Source organism: Aulonocara stuartgranti (genome assembly GCF_965226115.1).
Source record: "Aulonocara stuartgranti genome assembly, chromosome: 3".
Classification (NCBI taxonomy): Eukaryota; Metazoa; Chordata; class Actinopteri; order Cichliformes; family Cichlidae; genus Aulonocara; species Aulonocara stuartgranti.
Window position 1 is genome coordinate 4,584,814 of NC_138941.1, and position 20,953 is coordinate 4,605,766.

The 20,953-nt window shown below is 42.1% G+C and overlaps 1 long non-coding RNA gene across 1 annotated transcript; it reads right to left on the reverse strand.

Annotated features, from left to right (window-relative positions):
- Positions 1–71: 71 nt before the first annotated feature.
- Positions 72–18,604, reverse strand: LOC309702504. Its single transcript, XR_014275566.1, has 3 exons — positions 18,501–18,604; positions 11,322–11,427; positions 72–650 (listed from the first exon to the last, which is right to left on the reverse strand). It is a non-coding gene; the product is annotated as an uncharacterized lncRNA (long non-coding RNA).
- Between the last annotated feature and the right edge of the window lie 2,349 nt (positions 18,605–20,953).

Genomic DNA, 20,953 nt, shown 5'->3' on the forward strand with positions numbered 1-20,953 from the left:
TCTGGTGTGGATCTGTTGGTGTCGTCTCAGGTCATGTGGAGCTTTAAAAGTCTTCTGACTCAGGTCACATTGATAAGGTCTCTCCTCAGTGTGGGTAAACATGTGTTGTTGTAAGTGTGCGTCTGTTGTAAACTCTTTGCCACACTGTTCACAGCAGTACACATCATGTCTGGTGTGAATGCGTAGGTGTGTATTTCGGCTCCCTCTCTGGCTGAAAGTTTTTCCACAGATGTCACAGCTGTATGCCTTAATTCCAGAGTGGGTAACTAGATGCCTCTGTAAGTGGCTACTGTGAGTAAAAGCTCTGCCACACTGATCACAGCTGTATGCCTTAATTCCAGAGTGGGTAACTAGATGTCTCTGTAAGTGGCTACTGTGAGTAAAAGCTCTGCCACACTGATCACAGCTGTACGCTTTAACTCCACTGTGGATGAGTTGGTGTGTTTTAGGGAAACCTTGAAGGAAAAAGACTTTCCACACAAGTCACAGCTGAACGGTCTCTCTCCAGTGTGGATGACCTGATGCCGTTTTAGTTTAGCCCTCACAGTAAAACCCTTCCCACACTCGTCACAGGTGTGTTTTTTCTCTCCCTTTCTTCTGTGAGGTTTGTCCGCCTCCTGAGAGCGCTGACTTCTGGCTCCATGTTGGTCCTGCAGTGACAGAGATACAAACAGAGGCAGTGAGTGAAATGCAGTCGTGGAACAAACTCAACCTTCAAACTCCATTAACACTAGTTTTAAACCTGAAGGTGGAGCGTGGCACCAAACACCTTAAAGGTCTCTTATCCCCACCTGCTGGTAGTTCTAACACATTACATCCAACCTGCTGTTAAAGATAATTCATGACTGTTCAAACACTAAAATCATGCACACACACACACACACACACACACACACACACACACACACACACACACACACACACACACATTATTTTATAATTTAGATTATTTTGTTGTTTCCTATTACATATTTCTATAATTTGTATAGATTTATACAGAATTATTCAGTGATAATAAATCCTATGTTTGTTTATTCTAAAGGAACCCCGTTAGCTTCCACAACAGATGTTGCTCGTCTTCCGTCAAATACTCACATAAAATATTACACAATAAAGTGGATTCAAGATATCCACATAATTTCACTCTTACATCCACAGTGAGGTTTCACAATTGTTCAAATATAAGCAATCAATAATAATAATAATAATATCAATAACACTGAGGCACATTACACAAATTTCAAAAACAAATCATGTCTTACAATATTTACAACAACTAAAAGCTCTGTAAATCGGCTTTTAAGTGTTCATTGAAGTTTTGAATAATTCTCTAATTTTTTAAGTCAACTTATTCCACTTAAAAGTTGCTCTAAATGTAACAGTTTTACAAAACGTTACTTTTAACTCGAGCATTTACTAAATTGCAGCTTGTTGAAAACTGTGTAATATGATGATGTATTTCATCTGGATACTGCAGCTGAGCAGAATAAATGTGGTGTGTTTAACAGAATTGCTTTCTTTAGAACTACAAGTAAGCCATAGAATATTTTAGCCTGTACAGGAAGCCAAGAAAGGTTATTATGCATGTTATCAATATTAGTATAGTATGAACATCTTCACACTAATCTGGACGCCTTATTCTGGACTAACTGAAGTCTGTTAAGATCTGTCTTATTAGCTGCTGACCAAATGATTGAACAATACTCCAGATGAGACATTACTAGTGCATTAATGACATCTTTCATAATGAAGAAGTGATACACAAAGAGCATTTCATAGCCATAGCTATGCCTTGTCGGCAGAGTTATGTGACATTAGTGATGTTTGTACTTTCAGTGTTAACTTGGTTTTAAAGCCTTTAAAATATACGCCGTTCAATAGTCGACCTTAATCTGACAGAGAATGTGATGATTTTGTGGATAATTAAAGTCAGTCATATATCCACAAACACAACAAGCTGAAAGTCAGTGATGCTGCTCGGTTTGCAGTCCTGAACATCACGGCACAAGCAGGATCCACTGCACTGTTAATGTTAGCTGTGTTATATTGCTGCCTCTGTTCGGTGGTGTCGAGCCAAACGCACTTTAACGTGTGTTTGAACGAGCTGACGGTTCACTCGTTAAGCTGAAAGAAAGATGCTTTAATCACAGCAGTCACACATGTGTCCACTGCACCATCTGGAACTCTTCTTGTTTACACTCGTAATAACACAAACACTAAATCCTGCTTCTCTGGTGCTGTTGTGTAGCAGTGTGTACACCTGAGACTGTCACCTGTCTGTCTGTCCTGCACTCTCTCTCTGTTTCTTTCTCTCTGATTGTGGAATAAAAGTATGAACATGTGTTTATAAGTTACACTTGTGTTTGAATCCTGCAGCTTATCACACATTTGATTTCCATGTGTGACGACTGCAAGTGTCCAGAGTGAGGACAGACTGAGGGAGCCACTGCTGCACATCATCTGTGAGGCTTTGCAGCCCTGATGATCCACCAGGACAAACTCAGCAGTGTGTGAGGAAGAGGAGGAGGAAGAGCCAGCAGCAGCTGACAGATGGAGGGAATAGACAGACTGTTCCCTGTTTGTGAAGGACTGCTAGGAAAGTTTAACATAACTGTCTGTGCTGAATCAGTCTTATTAGGTAATGTTCAAATAATGTGATCATCCCAGTGTTTCCAGTGTGGGAGAAAGTACTCAGGGCCTTCAAGTTACACACTATGAAAGGCAGCAACACGTTTAATGTTCAGAAACCTAAAGTCTGTATCAGCAGCAGAATGGAGCTAAAATAAATGTTGGTTTCAGTTCTATGAAGCTTTGAGTATTTTGGATCAGTAGCTGCTGTGTTTGTTGCATCATATTGCTGTAATTGTTTATATGCTTTATGTATATTTCAGTAAAATCATAATTCACGTCGGCAGTAATGACACCCGGTTACGCCAATCGGAGGTCACTAAAATCAATATTGAATCTGTGTGCAACTTTGCCAAAACAATGTCGGACTCTGTAGTTTTCTCTGGTCCCCTCCCCAATCAGACCAGGAGTGACATGTTTAGCCGCATGTTCTCCTTAAATTGCTGGCTGTCTGATTGGTGTCCCAGAAACGATGTGGGCTTCATAGATAATTGGCAAACCTTCTGGAGGAAACCTGGTCTTGTTTGGAGAGACGGCATCCATCCCACTTTGGATGGAGCAGCTCTCATTTCTAGAAATATGGACAAATTTATTAAACCCCCCAAAATATGACTATCCAGAGTTGGGACCAGGAAGCAGAGTTGCAGTCTTACACGGCTCTCTGCAGCTTCTCTCCTCCTGCTACCCCCCCAAAAACCCATCTCCATAGAGACTGTGTCAGCTCCCAAAAAGACAAAAAACAAACTAAAAACCAGCAACAAACAACTTAAACATAAACAATTACAAAGAAAGAACAATACAGTATCCACATCTGAACCAAAGAGTAAAACAGTGAAATGTGGATTATTAAACATTAGGTCTCTCTCCTCCAAGTCTCTGTTAGTACATGACTTAATAATTGATCAACAAATTGATTTAACTTCCATGTAGATGCTAAAAGTGACAGCCTCAACATGGCATTTAATCTGTTATTAGACTCAATTGGTTTCTCTCAAAATGTAAAAGAACCCACCCACCACTTTAATCACACTCTAGATCTTGTTTTAACATATGGCATCGAACCTGAACATTTAACAGTGTTTCCTGAAAACCCTCTCCTGTCTGATCATTTCCTGATAACATTTACATTTACAATAATTGATTACACAGCGGTGAAGAGTAGACTTTTTCAAAGTAGATGTCTTTCTGAAAGCGCTGTAACTAAGTTTAAGAATATAATCCACCCACTGTTATCATCTCCAATGCCCTGTACCAACACAGAGCAGAGCAGCTATCTGAACGCTACCCCAACAGAGGTCGATTTTCTTGTTAATAATTTCACCTCCTCACTACGTACGACTCTGGATACTGTAGCTCCTGTGAAAACTAAGGTCTCTAATCAGAAGTACGTGACTCCGTGGTATAATTCTCAAACACTTACCCTAAAGCAGATGACTCGTAAGCTGGAGAGGAAATGGCGTGTCACAAATTTAGAGGATCATCATTTAGCCTGGAGAAATAGTTTGTTGCTTTATAAGAAAGCCCTCCGCAAAGCCAGAACATCTTACTATTCATCACTGATTGAAGAAAATAAGAACAACCCCAGGTTTCTCTTCAGCTCTGTAGCCAGGCTGACAAAAAGTCAGAGCTCTTTTGAGCCAACCATCCCTTTAACGTTAACTAGTAATGACTTCATGAACTTCTTCACAAATAAAATTTTTATCATTAGAGAAAAAATGACCAATAATCATCCCACAGATGTAATATTATCTACAGCTACTCTTAGTACCATTGATGTTAAGTTAGACTCTTTTTCTCCAATTGATCTTTCTGAGTTAACTTCAATAATTACTTCCTCCAAACCATCAACGTGTCTTTTAGACCCCATTCCTACAAAACTGCTCAAAGAAGTCCTGCCATTAATTAATTCTTCGATCTTAAATATGATCAACCTATCTCTAATGATCGGCTATGTACCACAGGCCTTCAAGCTGGCTGTAGTTAAACCTTTACTCAAAAAGCCATCTCTAGACCCAGCAGTCTTAGCTAATTATAGGCCAATCTCCAACCTTCCTTTCATATCAAATAGGGCTGGGCGATATGACCCAAAATTCATATCTCGATATTTTTTAGCTTGTTGGCGATATAAGATATATATCTATATATAGAGCAGATGTACATAAAATTTACTCAAAAATAAATTATGAGCATTTATTAAATAATAATGCTCCATAAATAAAAGAAAACAATGTTGTTTTTGTGCATAACAAAAAGCTCACAATTGTGCAGTCAAAATGTAAACTAAAAGACGCTGAGCACAATAACAAAGACAGATTTCACAGCTGCTCAGTTCCCAACTTGTACTGCGTGACTGACAGCCTGGAGTTTGAAATCCGCTTCGCAACCACGTCTCTTAACAGGTGCCATTTATGGTCCTTATACACAGTAGGGTAATATTGTAATATTGTGTTGAAGCACAGTACGTATCACTCCGCGAGGCTCAGCCGTAATGCTCTGACAATCCATCAAGCGGTGCAGCTCCGTAGCTTACCAAAGTTGTACTAAAACATTTTTTGACAGATTGCTGAGCTCTGTGTACCACATAAAATCGGTTCGTGGCCATCAAGCACAACCAGAATTCATATATAAGGCGCGCTGTCAACTTTTGAGAAAATGAAAGGATTTTAGTCCGTGCACCACCTCTGGGCTGCATGCCGTTAGCGTGGTTAGCTCGTTAGCGTGGTTAGCTAGCTAACACGTTGACGGCGTCCAGCCCCACACACGGGTCGATGCGCAGTAACTCGTTAATGGAGATTTGCCGTGTCCATCTTGTCGCTTCCTGCAGGTGAAGCAATGGGGGAGGAGGGGGAGTTGTGTTCAGTGAAGGAGAGGCGAGGCCGAGTAACGTTGTGAAGACGAAAGTGGACGAAAGAGAGGCAAACTTGCGGCTCCACAGGTATAATTATAATGTAACATAGACTATATCGATATAAAGGATATTGTCACATCTTATATCTCGTATAAAAATATATCGATATTTTTTAAAAACTCGATATATCGCCCAGCTCTAATATCAAACATCCTTGAAAGAGTAGTTGTCAAACAGCTAACAGATCATCTGCAGAGGAATGGTTTATTTGAAGAGTTTCAGTCAGGTTTCAGAGCTCAGCACAGCACAGAAACAGCTTTAGTGAAGGTTACAAATGATCTTCTTATGGCCTCTGACAGTGGACTCATCTCTGTGCTTGTCCTGCTAGACCAGGGGTGTCAAACTCAAATACACAGTGGGCCAAAATTCAAAACTGGAACAAAGTCGCGGGCCAACGTTAATATTTATTGAAAAAAATCTTCCTCCAAATATAACAAGGAACCTTTTCTTACAGACTCAAATAAGTTTTGCTGAAAAACTGAATATGGAATAAGAAACGCTTAATACTGAACGATATATAACTTATATAAACATATATAACTTAATATTGCACACATGCAAAATTGAAATTCCAATTAAATAACATATCACTGGAATGCATTTCTTAAGTAAAAATTGTATTTGCAGCCTTCTGATTTAAATTTTAGCAGTAAACTTTTTCCCCAGGCTAATAATAAATGTAAAAATAAAATAACAATAATAAACCACTTAACTAATAAAAATATCATTAAACGTGAAACCATTCAAGCCCATGTCTGGGAGTAGCAAGACAAATTGCACAAAGAAAATGGTAATTATAGCTCAGTTTGCTACACACTGATCTACTCTGATGCGTCCAAGCCAGACACCTGGCATCTCTTCTTGGATGCTAGTTCCTCAATGTCTGGGCTCAGGCTCTGAGCTGAGGAAATCCTCAGGATCGAGTGAAGGTGTTCATCGGTCAGACGTCTCCTGTGAGATGTTTTGGCCATCTTCATTGAGGAGAATAGTTGCTCACATAGGTAAGTGCTGCCGAACATGGAGAGCATCTGAGCAGCGTGGGTCCGGAGCCCAGGCATTGTGTCAGGGATGAAATGTGGAAATTGTGAAGCGCCCACAGCATCATACTTTGATTTCAGCGTGTCACTACACTGGAGTTCAATCAGCTCCATTTGGAGGTTTGTTGGTGCTTTTGCCACGTCAACTGCAAAAGGATTACTGAGCAGTTCAAATCGACATTTCTGGGCGTCAAAGTCGGCAAACCGCCAGGTAAACTCAGTACTGAGTACACAGAGTTTTTCAGCAAACTGTGCACATGGGAACACAGCAGTAGAGATTTGCATGTTCATCGTTTGGCAGCAGGGAAAATGGCCCAGGTTTCCTTGTAGCATCTGATTCTGCCACAAGCACAATTTCGTTTTAAAAGCCCTCACTGCAGTGTACATATCTGTGATGATACGCCCCCGTCCCTGAAGCTGCAGGTTCAGCGCATCGAGATGGCTCGTGATATCACACATAAAGGCCAGCTCACACAGAAACTCTTGCTCCCTGAGCTCAGCTGTGTCTTGCCCTTTGCTTTCCAGAAACTGAAATATTTCCTCGCGTAGCTCGAAACATCTGTTCAGTACTTTCCCTCGGCTTAACCACCTCACCTCCGTGTGATACGGCACGTCTCCGTATTCCGAACCACACTCCTCAAGAAAAGATTTGAATTGGCGGTGATTCAGACCTTTGGCTCTTATAAAGTTAACTACTCGTGTTACTGCGGTCATAACATGTTCCATCTTTAGGGCTTTGCCACAAAGTGATTCTTGATGTATGATGCAGTGATAAACAGTCAGCTCACCTGCACAGTTCTCCGCTCGCATCTTCTCCCGTACCCTGCCCACCAGTCCGCTCCTTTGACCACACATCGCTGGTGCACCATCTGTCGTTAACCCCACAAGTTTTTCCCATGGCAACTTCATTTCAGTTAGACATTTGGAAACCTCTTCAAATATTTCCTTCCCTGTGGTTGTTCCATGCATTGATTTTAATCCTAAAAGTTCTTCCGTAACACAGAGAGTTGAGTCCACACCGCGGATGAAGACTGAAAGCTGGGCAGTATCAGAGGCGTCGCTGCTCTCATCCATAGCGAGGGAGAATGCAACGAAACTGTTTCCCTTCTCCATCAGCTGGTTATTTAGATTGTTGGCAAGTTCACGTGTGCGATCAGCTACTGTGTTTCTGCTCAGGCTAACATTTGAAAATACTTGCTTTTTCTCTGGGCACACTTTCATCATACAACTTTTCACAAACTCTCCCTCACTGAAGGGCCGGGCTGATTTTGCGATCTCTGCTGCCACAACAAAACTAGCCTTTACAGCAGCCTCACTTTGTGATATGGCTTTTTTGAACATAGTCTGTTGTGAAACAAAACTTCTTTTCATCTCTTCTGCTTTCCGGCGCCTTTGAGTCATGTCCAGGTCCTTGTACTTCTCTTGGTGTTTCGTTTCATAGTGTCGTCTAATGTTGTACTCCTTGGTTAAAGCCACATGAGCTCCACATACAAGACAAACAGGTCTGTCTTTTACATAGGTAAACAGATATTCTGTCTCCCACCTGTCCAGGAAGCTCCTGTTTTCGTTCTTTCTTTTCGCCATTTTGGGAGAGGTAGCGCGGCAGTATTCATGCGGTTGCTATGACTACAGTAAACAGAGGAGAGGGCGTTAATGGGTCCTGTCCTGACTGACGCGCCAAAACGCCAACAGAGCATTCTGGGAGTTGTAGTATTAGCAGTACATGCGCTGCATAAGACCGGCGGGCCAGCTCTAATAGTAATTTGGTATGGCCTCGCGGGCCAAATGTAATTAGGCTGCGGGCCAAATTTTGAGTTTGACACCTATGTGCTAGACCTTAGTTCAGCGTTCGATACTGTCGACCATAATATCCTATTAGAGCGATCAGAACATGCTGTAGGTATTACAGGTACTGCGCTGCAGTGGTTTGTATCATATCTATCTAATAGACTCCAATTTGTGCATGTAAATGGAGAGTCCTCTTCACACACTGAGGTTAATTATGGAGTTCCACAGGGTTCAGTGCTAGGACCAATTCTGTTTACATTATACATGCTTCCCTTAGGCAGCATCATTAGAAGACATAGCATACATTTACACTGCTATGCTGATGACACCAAGCTCTATCTGTCCATGAAGCCAGATAACACACACCAATGAGTTAAACTGCAAGAATGTCTTAAAGACATAAAGACCTGGATGGCTGCTAACTTTCTGCTTCTTAATTCAGATAAAACAGGTTATTGTACTCGGCCCTGAAAATCTTAGAAATATGGTATCTAAGCAGATTCTTACTCTGGATGGCATTACCTTGGCCTCCAGTAACGTTGTGAGAAACCTTGGAGTCATTTTTGACCAGGACATGTCCTTCAACGCACATATTAAACAAATATGTAAGACTGCGTTCTTCCATTTGTGCAACATCTCTAAAGTTAGAAATATCCTGTCTCAGAGTGACGCTGAAAAACTAGTTCATGCATTTATTACTTCCAGGCTGGACGACTGTAATTCATTATTATCAGGATGTCCAAAAAACTCGCTGAAAAGCCTTCAGCTGATCCAAAATGCTGCAGCAAGAGTCCTGACAGGGACTAGAAAGAGAGAGCATATTTCTCCTGTTTTGGCTTCCCATCATTGGCTTCCTGTTAAATCCAGGATTCAAAATCCTGCTCCTCACATACAAGGTCTTAAATAATCAGGCCCATCTTATCTTAATGACCTTGTAGTACCATATCACCCTATTAGAGCACTTCGCTCTCGCTCTGCAGGCCTACTTGTTGTTCCTAGAGTATTTAAAAGTAGAATGGGAGGCAGAGCCTTCAGTTTTCAGGCCCCTCTTCTGTGGAACCAGCTTCCAGTTTGGATTCAGGAGACAGACACCATCTCTACTTTTAAGATTAGGCTTAAATCTTTCCTTTTTGCTAAAGCATATAGTTAGGGCTGGACCAGGTGACCCTGAATCCTCCCTTAGTTATGCTGCAATAGACGTAGGCTGCCGGGGGATTCCCATGATGCATTGAGTTTTTCCTTTCCAGTCACCTTTCTCACTCACTATGTATTAATAGACCTCTCTGCATTGAATCATATCTGTTATTAACCTCTGTCTCTCTTCCACAGCATGTCTTTATCCTGTCTTCCTTCTCTCACCCCAACCGGTCACAGCAGATGGCCGCCCCTCCCTGAGCCTGGTTCTGCCGGAGGTTTCTTCCTGTTAAAAGGGAGTTTTTCCTTCCCACTGTTGCCAAAGTGCTGCTCATAGGGGGTCATATGATTGTTGGGTTTTTCTCTGTATCTATGAAGCGCCTTGAGGCGACTTTTGTTGTGATTTAGCGCTATATAAATAAAATTGAATTTAATATATTCTGAGCTAAGTTGATCTATAGTGTTACATCATATTCTATAAGGATGTTATGTGTTTGTAGACTTTCTGCCCAGTTTGACCCATTTAGCAGAAGTCAGCCTGTTTAAGGCTCTGATATCTATTCTGTGTGACTTAAAGCAGTTATGACATGGTCCGATTTTCTCACCCAATAAAGGAATATTTCATATATCAGTCTACTCTTCATTCTATCAGACACAGTTATCACACCTCCTACATTTGCTTTTACACATATATGTAAGCATTGAGCCAAATGTAATAATGCCAACATACTGAAGGAACAAAATTTGTCTCTTATATATGAGACATCTGTATACACACTGTCACAGATACTTGTCTGTGAGTGAAGTGATTAATATAATAACTATAATATTGGCCATATCATATTTACACTGACTTTAGTCTCATGAACAACATCAGCTAATTGTTATTTACAGCTAATCTTAAACGACTGTTCAGCACAGAAATGAAGCCCAACAATCATGTTTCACAGTCCTGTGGTCTCAGCCTCAGATACTCATCAGATCACACAGAGCTCATGTAGAAACAAATGAACTAAATATGTTCTCCTTCATTTCTGTCAAACAAAGCTGTATGAAACGTTTCCAGCTGTTAGTATCATGGTTGCTAGGCAACCTGGGCAGCGCGACGGAGGCTAGACGTCCCATTTCACGAGCCTACGAGCCTCGCACTTCGGCCTTAGCGGTCTTTGAGTACGCGGCCCTTGAGGACTTTAAAGCTGCAGAACCTGAATCGGGATACAGCCATGATGATCTCCAGCCTCGTGCTCGCCAACATTCTCACCTGAGTTAAGAAGACGATCACTGAAATGGTCTCAGCAGGTCCTTTGATGACAGCAATGAAATGCAGTGGTAAGGCTTTTTGGGGATTAAGTTCGTTTTCATGGCAAAGAAGGACGATGCAGTTCATCTGATCACTCCTCATAACATTCTGGAGTGCAGGCAAAATGCTATTATAAAAACTTAAGCAGCAACTTCTCCAGGTTCCAATATTTATGCAATTCTCAAACCTTTTGGCCACGACTGTATAACCTCTTCTGAAGTTTAGTGGATATTATACATGGTTATGCTCAGGATGTGTCGGCCAGTTTCCACTGGAAACGCCTTTTGGTTAAACTGTCAGCGAGCAATTTGCATTTGCACGGTTACATTTTTATATAACTTTAATGCACATAAACAACAGCTGCTTGTTTCAGTGAAAATACATTGATGGGTTTTTAATAAAGTTGTGCAGCTGTAAAGTATTTTGTCTGGTGTCAATTCTATCGTCAGCTACATCGTTATGGCAAATGTTCAAATGTATATGGTGATAAATATCTTTGGTCATATGGTCCTGCTCTGTCTGTCACCTTCTGTGTTGAGCTCATTGTTTCCTCTGTAGTGGCTGAGCTGAGTCCAAGTAGCTGAAAATGTTCCTCTGCTGCTCCGTCAGACTCTCCTCCTCCTGCTGATCAGCTGGGACACAAAACAGATCTTTGTTAGGCTCCACACTGCACTGAAGAGTCAAAGTGTCTCATATGTTCATCTGACAAGTAAAAGAACACATTTTTGTTTCCCGAGGTGGGCAACTTGTTGGAAACAAACACAAAAGCTTTGAGCACTGATACCTGCCATTGCTGGCATTGAAAGATGCAACGCCAGCAATGTGGATTGTCAAGACTCAAACCAATCATCAAGCAAAGACAACAGGGATCATTTGTTTCTGTTTATTTAGCATTCACAGCATTTGTAGTTGCCTTCTGTGCAGGGGAAGTCCACGCACACTGTGTGGTACCGCCATCCGCAGAAGGTGCATTCAACCTCTGTAAGAGAAACGAGATTGTCTGAGACTGAAATGATATTCACTAAAGAAGTGGTGATTTGTAAAACTTCACATTTTGATCCGGGACGTACTCTGCATGAAAACAAGCGCTCACTCTTCCTGCTCAACAAATGACAAGGGCGGAGCCTTATACCACGTGATACAGAAGCTGTGCCGTGTGATGCTAAAATTAGCAGGGAAAAAACCACGGAGAGCACGTCAGGGATGACGAGAAAGTGACAGGAGAAAATCCGTCCCGGTCAACCACCCAAACATCAATAACGGGAACCTTATACAGCGCTTCCCTATACACGTCGAACTCCCGCAGGCACAAAGACATTACGGAGGCTATCACTTATCACCTGACCAAAGATATGGCTCCATCAACACTGTGCAAAACGAGGGATTTAGGAAAACGATCAACACCCTAGACAAACGCTACACAGTGCCGTCCCGCAACTATTTTTCTATTGTTGCACTACCTGCTCTGTACACGCAGCGTCGAGCAACGGTGGAGACGGAATTTCAAGCAGGACAACATTTTGCTGCAACAACAAAACGTGAGACATTTGTTGTTTTATGTTTATTTATTGTTATGAGAGAATCATGATCTCAATTCTAAGCCAAAACATCGTGATTCTCATTTTATGCAAAATCGTGCAGCCCTAACATTAACACAAAACTGTTGTTTCACCAGAGAAACACACATGAAGAGAGAGAGAGAGACAATAACAGCTACCAAACAGTCGTCATAATTCGTCACACAATGAGAAAAGGACAAATCAACAAGTAACAATGACTAATTAATATTAAAATCTGTAACATAATGTATTGTTTGGAGTTTAGTCTGATTGGTTCAGGATGACCTGCCATTATCCAATCACACGTCTGCTTACCTGCATCTTTTCTCTTTTTTCTAACCTGAGCACCTGATGGCTTTGAACTTTTGTTGTCCATCTTCCATTGGTTTGAATTTTGCGCTCCAGTACAAACACAAATCCCCCAACCCGAGGATCAGCACAATTAACCTAACAGCAGGCACGTGCAGAGGGGGGGGGCTAGAGGGGCTTGAGCACCCGCCCCTTTCCTGATGGGTGCCCAAGGTGCCCTTTTGTTGAGGCAACTTTTTTTTAAAAAATTATTATTTTATTTTTTTTAATGTGTGTGTGCGTGCGGAGTCCTGTCTGTGCCCCTCAACAATAATATTTAACTATTAATCACATTTTGCTAAATAAAAGGATCTGGCTTCCATCAGTCACATGATCACATTTAACCAATGATCGCCCTTGACGGCAGAACGCGCTGGTTACGAGCCGGGAACGAGCTCACAAAGAGCACGCGCATTTTTAGCGGTCCGGAGCTGTAGGAGAAACACAAGTTAACTCAGAGACACAGACTGATGCGACAAAACCAGTAAGTAGGTGTACAGCGCACACTGTAGTGTGTAGCACACAGGAGTATCAGCTTATTACGTACACGTTGGTAAGCTGTCTTGTTGCTACTGACGAACTGAAACAAACGAGCGTGCTGTGTGTGCAACAGCGCGACAAACATTACCTGTCCTTTTATTAACTGCACAGGTAGTGCTGGTCACAGCTGCTGGCTACCTGTGTAAGGCTGTCATGGGTCTGTAGCTCTGTCACCGTTTTAGGGAACATATTTAGTTTTAAAGTAAGTTTCCGGGCTTTTCCTGCCTTTCTGGAGGGATTATATTTCACTAAAAAACGATCTAATATGCATGTCCACATAATTATGCATTATTATAATTATAATATATTAAAAACACACGCTGTATTTTAAAGAACATACATTAAGAAGCAGATTATATTAGATTTATATTTTAAATAAGACAAAAGTTGGATGTTACAGCAGTAAAATGATTGTATCTCTACAGTTTAAAAATGTAATAAGCTTTGCCTCTGCACAGAGTGGATAGTGAAACAAATGGAATCATCATAAATACATTATTTCATATTTATTACTTCCCCCTCCTCTTTGCTTTATTATTGTAGCTCTAGTAATAAATAATAATGTAAGGATTCTGGATCAGCACCATGATGCCCATAGTATATACAGTATTCTGAAGAAGGTCTAAAGTGTCACTGTGTGTGTGTGCATGTGTGTGTTTTATTTAGATGGATTTTTAAAAAAAATATTACTCATGATATAACATTGTGCAGACATGGCTGGTAAGGACATGAGGAGGAAACAGCAGGAGCTGTGTGAGGCTACTAAAGGCAGGGCTATAACATTTTTCTGTCATCATTTTATTATAGATTAAGTGCAAGAGTTGTTAGGTGTGGATAATTAGATTATAGTTTATTGCAATAGCAAGTTGTGCCTTGTTCTCACATAGCAAGTGCAGAGTGATATATGAAATGATGGGATGGAAGGAAGAAGAGAAGCAAAGAGTGATTCACAGGCAGAGCCTAAATTATTTCTCACAGTTTTTTGTTGCCTTATGGTTCCAAGCGCTGTCACCAATCTTTGCACTTTGTTATTATCTCATGACACTTGTTTAATCAGCTACCATCTCTCCTGTGGACTTTTTACTGTCTACAGTCTCAGACCAACACAGCCCTGCCCTCATAGCTGGACTGGCCATCGGGCATACCGGGCATTTGCCCGGTGGGCCGCTGGCGATTTTTTGGTTTTTTTTGGGGAAGGGTATAAACAATGAAAGGTGTTGGATTGGCCAATTGGTCATGATCGACTCTGGGCTGGACCAATTACAGCCGAGGAGGTCGGATGCACCCTCCCCCTTGTTTAGCAATCTTATAGACGAACTAAAGAAAATGGAGAACAAAAAAAGGAAAGGAGGTGCCGAAAAAATTAGGGCCAAAAAGAAACAAGCCCTTCAGGCAGACGCTGCCAAATGTGTGAAAATTACTGAATTGTTTGGTGGTAGCTATGGCATAGCTTCCATAGATTTAGCAAGATCAGCAAGTGGTGGAGGCCAGCAGGTGGATGAAGGAAAGGGGAGGCAAGAGAGAGAGCTGGAAGAGCAAGAGAGAGAGCTGGAAGAGCAAGAGAGAGAGATGGAAGAGCAGGAGAGAGAGATGGAAGAGCAAGAGAGAGAGCTGGAAGAGCAAGAGAGAGAGCTGGAAGAGCAGGAGAGAGAGATGGAAGAGCAGGAGAGAGAGATGGAAGAGCAAGAGAGAGAGATGGAAGAGCAAGAGAGAGAGATGGAGCAAGAGAGATGGAAGAGTAAGAGAGAGAGATGGAAGAGTAAGAGAGAGAGATGGAAGAGTAAGAGAGAGAGATGGAAGAGCAAGAGAGAGAGATGGAAGAGCAGGAGAGAGAGATGGAAGAGCAGGAGAGAGAGATGGAAGAGCAAGAGAGAGAGATGGAAGAGCAAGAGAGAGAGATGGAAGAGCAGGAGAGAGAGATGGAAGAGCAAGAGAGAGAGATGGAAGAGCAGGGGAGAGAGATGGAAGAGCAAGAGAGAGAGATGGAAGAGCAGGAGAGAGAGATGGAAGAGCAAGAGAGAGAGATGGAAGAGCAGGGGAGAGAGATGGAAGAGCAAGAGAGAGAGATGGAAGAGCAGGGGAGAGAGATGGAAGAGCAGGGGAGAGAGATGGAAGAGCAGGAGAGAGAGAGCCAGGGCATCGATGACTTTGCTCGCCCTGAACCTGCCATATTACAGGCCTTCTTAGATTACCACCCACAGCAGAACAGTAGCAGTGCAGTTGTGATGAGGGTGTTCAGCTGTAAAGATGGCACCAACAGGAAGTGGCTTACTTATTGCAAAGAACGCCATTTATTGTTCTGCTTTGTGTGTCTGGCATTTGCAAGGCTGACTGACACCAGCACATTTATAACAGGCATGAGTGACTGGCGACATATACATCTGCGCACAGAGGAGCATGAAAAGAGCACTACACACCAGACCTGTGCTGAAGCTTTTTTCTTAAGGTGCTCAAAAGGCAACATCAGGAGCTTGTTTGCTGGCAGTCAGTTGTCAGCTCACAGAGCACAAGTGAAAAAGAGACGGCAAGTTTTAGAGCGTATAGTGGATGTGATCAAAGTACTTGGGAAGAGGGGACTCAGCTATAGGCATGTGGAGAATGAGGCTGCATACACTTTAGGTGATAACACCATCGATCATGGTAACTTTCTGGAACTGATTGTGTTATTAGGCAAGTATGATATGTGCCTTGGAGAACATTTGAATGACTGCATTGAAAAAAGCAAGAAGTTGCATCAGACCAGTGGATCAAGAGGTAGAGGATCTCTCATCACCCTACTCTCCAAAACAACTGTCAACTCAGTGATTGATGCACTTGGCCATCTCCTTCAAGAGAGCATCGCCAGTGATGTCCAGAAAGCTGGGATGTTTTCTGTTCAGCTAGACACAACCCAAGACATCACAGGTTATGATCAGTGTTCAGTAATCATCAGGTATGTTACTGAGTCTGTGCAGGAGAGGCTTGTCTCCATAGTGAGGTGCGAAGCATCCACGGGGCAGTACTTTGTAAACTTGCTTTCCGGAGTTTTAGAGCATCTGAATCTAGACAAGGCCATGTGCATTGGGAATGCATTGCATGCCGGGAACTCCTGGCAAAACAATCCAAGTACCGCATCAAATACAAGCATTTGCAATTGCAGCACCGCAAAACGTTCATTCTCCGGTTCCAATACCTTCTTGTCTTTTCTTTGCCGCACAAAAAAGGTATGTACAAAACGACGGAGAACAATGCCGGTCCGTACAAAGACAGACTCGATGAAAAGACAAAGAAAAGATACGAGGAAAAATCAAAGGAGTGAAAGGGTCAGACCCTTACGAGCACACAGAGGGACAAAAGACGTTAGCGTGCTGCCCAACTTTCACCACGCTCAGATTTATAATTATACGGTTCTTGGAGTGAGTGCATACACTCATGAAGTTTAGTAACTTCAGGTCACTGCAACAAGCCCAGGTACAGTTTACCGACGGATGGGTAGAGGACCTTGAAATGCACCGAAAGACCATCGTACGAACAAAGGTAAGTTTACCTTTGTTCGTCTCACAAATCGTCGTCATAAATACACATTCGTTAACCGTGTATTAATATAACCTTTGAGCTCAACGGTAATTAATTAGTAGTGGAAAAATAATTGTAATATTTCAGCCATTTCTGCTGTCCAACTACTTCTTACAAAATACATTTTTAATGTTAATTAGATTTTTTTTACGGCAGAAATAAAGGTTATATAAAAGTCACTGCCACAGACTGATTGCGGCTTCTACCTTGTTACACTAATGTTGTTTGTAGCTCAGTATGACTTTGTGTCATCCATGAGGGATGCATTTGACATATGTTTCACATATTATAGCCCAACAAGTTATTTATAGCAATTTAAATACGAGCAATCAGTTTCTTTGCAAATACCGGAAATCAGTTTTTGGCAGACAATCACTTTTTGGCACAACACCGGCTATTGCAGTTAATAATACAGCAGCTTCTTGCCATTTTTTGTGTTTCTTTTTATCGCTGTGTAACTGAGTTCAATTGAAAGCCTGCAAGTACCTCTTGCCAAAAGTTCCCAGAATCCTTTGCGGTTTTATCCATGAATGACGTCACATTTTTGGTGGGTTGGTCTCCAGTCAAAATGCCCGGGCCGATTTTTTGTCCCAGTCCAGCCCTGCCTGCCCTCCAGCACTATCCACAGCAACCCCTCAATAGCAACATTGTACCCATCAGGTAAAGCATCGGCTACGTTTGCTTTGTCTTGTTGCCCATATTAGATTCTTGATGAAAGTGTGTTGTTGTTATTCAGCCTGGTTCAATGTGCCCCTTTTTAACTTTGAGCACCCGCCCCTTTAAACCTCTCTGCACAGCCCTGCCTAACAGACCTACACCTTAGTTCACAGATTCACTTTGTCTAAGGTTGATTTCTGGGATTTCACACAACCCAGGATTCAGATCGTGAATCCATGATGGGCTTGGATTTACATCATTATCAATGAAATGTGCTCTACTTGGAAGCAGCCGGCCCCGCCCCTTTTGACGGGTTGTGTGAGACTTTAAATCATCAAACTGTAAATTATAAATTTAAATTGTTATTGATCCTTTACCCCGAGTCCTAAAGTGTAGATTTATTTTCTTACTCTTCTTATATTTGTTGTTTGTTTACTTGCACCGCTGTAACTGCAGCCTCGTCGTCTCGTCTCTCTATATGCTGGACTGTCTGTAGCGGAGATGACAATAAAGTTTACTTTGACTTCAGCAGCGCGCAGGCGCACCGAGGGCTCTCGCGCTCACTTTATAGAATTTAGAAAAAACATGGGTGCAGATTATAAGTCTGTATCATAATATCTGTTTGTTGTTTTTATTTTGTTTTGCGAGTTGGTTATTAGATGCCGCTCCAGCCAGCCAGAGACTCCCCGCCGCCCTGCCCTCTCCTCCCTGTGCCGCCAGCAGCAGGCGCACCTCGCAAACGGAGGGCGCCCTTACTCCCAGCAAATGGCTGATAGAAAACCGATCGGTGCCTACGAATTTCCCAATATGCGCTGGCATGACGTCGGGGAAGCATGGGTACGACCGATTATTTTATTTTTTTCTTGCCCGTGATGCCCCCCCCCCCACCACGATGCATTCTATTGGTTTGCACACTTACACACACCCAGCTGTGGTTTCCTGTTTTGCTGGACTCTGGAGAGCCCCGCCTTTAACGCTCTTCTCTCACAGAGAGCAACAGAAAACTTGGAAAAACTCCAGATTGACTGAACTCAGTTCAAAGTTACCTTGACACCTTTAGATGTGAGACGTAGTGATGGTCCGCTTGAAGCTGACGCTCCGGTGCGTGTGTCAGAAAGATCAACGCGCTGCTTCAGAAGCACCGTGTCGAGGCTTGATTCGTTTGGCCAGAGTCACGTGATCAGTGACGTCTGAAGCTTCGTTTAGAACGTACCTTTTTTAAATCGAACTTTATTGAAACGCAATGAGTATACAACATACAAACAGATGAAGTTTACAAAAGAACAGAACATGAACATACAGAACCAGGAGTAAAAAAATGATGATATGAGTAGGCGAAAAAAATCAACATATAAATGTTGTTCTGAGAGGCTTTTTGTTGGTTGAGTCTGAAATTGATTGTATGTACAATTCATATCCTTATAAAAAGGCAGAAATATGGTGTTTTATTAATAAACTTACATTCATGGATATAAAATAGCTAAAAGTATTAACAAATATTTTATAAAAAAACATTTATCATTCTTCCTGGGGAACTTAAAGAAACAGAATAAAACATTTTCCATCGTAAAGAAAACTCCCTTAAAATAGGGACAATAACAAAACTGCTAAATTCTTCCAGAATCTCTGTGTAGAGGAACCAAAAGAGATGTGCCACAGTTTCTGGATGATCCCCACAGAAAGTTCAATTAGTATTTATGTCTCTTTTAAATGTTACCATATAGTGACTGGCTGGGTCACATTTATGAAGAATTTTATATGAGATTTCCTTCACCTTGTTCACAATTAGATATTTATGGGATCATCCAGACTGTCTTCCAGGTGATATCTGGAACATGTCGGTTCCAGTAAGATATTCTATATATGGGAGAGACATGATATCTTCTTGGAATAAACTACGTATTCTCTTATTGCTGTTACCAAGTTCCTGTGAAAAGCAGATTTTTCCCACTGCTGACTCAGCTGGATCAGGGAGAGTGACTGAGGCAGATATTGAGCTGTCAGTGTTTTTATATAACATTAAAGTCCCTGAGGGTATGGCACCAAGCACCATTGAGAATTCCCCAACACTGACGGGAAAATTATATAGTGTAAGGAATTCATTGTAAGTAAGTAGTACTCCCTCGTTAAATTTTAAAACTTAGTAGCGGCCGCCATTGTTGGCAGCTGAAATTTGGCTGGGCCGCGCTATGAATTCTGGGATATGGTGGGCCACGAAGGACACACCCGACCCATCCTTCAAACTCGGGGGAATGAAGGACGCATTTGAAGGAGTCGAGGAATCGGGACAGCCTTCGTCGCCTGGCTGTGACGTCATCGGCCTTCAAATGCGGCCTCCGGAGGATGCAGCCGACGTTTTGGGACACAGCTTGTGTGTCTTTGTTGGTCATGTGACCTCCCAGGGACTACACATGGAAACGAGCAGTTTAGCTCAAATCTGGCAGGTTTCCATCGTCTGTTTTTGTCCTGATGTCCATGAACATGAACACTGTCCCTGTCAAACACGTCCAGATAATCTGATCCAGTGTTGTTCTTCTTCTGTGGTGTTTGTGATGGAGCAGCAGCTGCTGATCCTGATGTCCTCCACCAAGGGGGCAGCAAATTCAGCTGACTGTCATCATTTATTAAAAAGATGTAACAATGTGACATAATGCAATATAATAGTGTCAGTTACACATTGTGGGTTGCACTGTGGCCAGAATGGACATTACCTCCTGCCTAATGGAAGCTGTCAGCCATCCTGCAACCATGAATTAGATAAGCAGAAGTGAAGGGATTGTTAACAACAATTTAATAATAAAATGTAATGTGATAGTTGCACTTTATTAGCTCCCCACAATCGTATGAATAATAACCATGAATGCACTGCATGCTCATAGCAAGTTCTTTAGGTTTAAAGTGAGATCCTGCTTTAAAGGGCGCTTCATCTGCTGGGAATGACATGTTTCTTCTAGTATGTAAGGCTCAGCCCATCTTACTGGGACTTACTTTTGTAGATCCACATGCTCTAAACCTGCTGCTCCATGATTGGTGCAGAAGCTTTAAGCTACTATTAACAAATAATAACCATGGACTTAGTTGTTACTACAATAACTTATCATTGAGCAACTTTTAATTTTACTTGTAAAACTATGCAAGTAGAATTGAATGGGGCACAGTGAGCTGAGCACAGGCCCACTCTGTGACACTCAGAGGTTTGTGGATATCATACTGAGAGTATTGGACACAGTGCAGCCAGCTTGCAGCCACTTTCCCACCACTTTAGCACAATGTTTACATGAGACTCAGCCACACTAATGTTCCTGGGCAGACATGTGGTGCAGCATGGCTGATGGCACTGTACCTGCAGCTGTCATGGACAAGAACCACTCAATACCTCACCCAAGCCAAGCCTGTGCTGATGTTGTGATCTGAGACCGAGACACTAACCCAGGATCATGATATGATGTTGTGAGAGTTTCACTAAGAATTAGCTCTGATTACAAGATTTCAATCTATG